Below are 519 nucleotides of genomic sequence, written 5' to 3' on the forward strand. Positions count from 1 at the left end.
AATATATTATCTACAATGGCGGCTTATAAGATTCCATAAAATTCTCATAAAATTTCCTAGTGTTGTTGAACTTACAGCAGTGTACCTTAGGCTCGCAGGACGTAGTACAGCGAATATGATTGCATCGAATAGAAATTAGATTCTATATATTCTTGGTTTCAAACTTGATAGCTGACGTAGTAAGTGAAAGGACCGTGTACATTTAGGAAGAGTCGGTATGCAACAGCATAGAAATATTATTCTGTATTAGTTTAATTAATTGTCTTGAATTGCGTAAGAGAGGCAGGTTTGTTAAATGAATTGGCATGGTGACAGTTTTTTTTCTTCTGATAACGCCTCTCTTTCTGCTGTTGTAAGACTCTATTGAAGAATTGGTGTATTTGATACCAGGGCATTTGTTATGCATATTTGTCTGTATGAGTCATTAGGAATATCTTATGTGGGTAGATCGTAAGTTGTTTTATTGATTGGAAATTTATGTTGCTTTTTTTCTCTCTTTTTTTCAGAGATGATAATTTT

General features: G+C 33.3%; 1 protein-coding gene across 1 annotated transcript in view; it reads left to right on the top strand.

The window, feature by feature from the left end:
- Positions 1 to 519, top strand: part of LOC119593687 — a 2172-nt gene that overhangs the window by 1025 nt on the left and 628 nt on the right. The window lies entirely within an intron of this gene.

The sequence above is a fragment of the Penaeus monodon genome, chromosome 32 (genome assembly GCF_015228065.2).
Source record: "Penaeus monodon isolate SGIC_2016 chromosome 32, NSTDA_Pmon_1, whole genome shotgun sequence".
Classification (NCBI taxonomy): Eukaryota; Metazoa; Arthropoda; class Malacostraca; order Decapoda; family Penaeidae; genus Penaeus; species Penaeus monodon.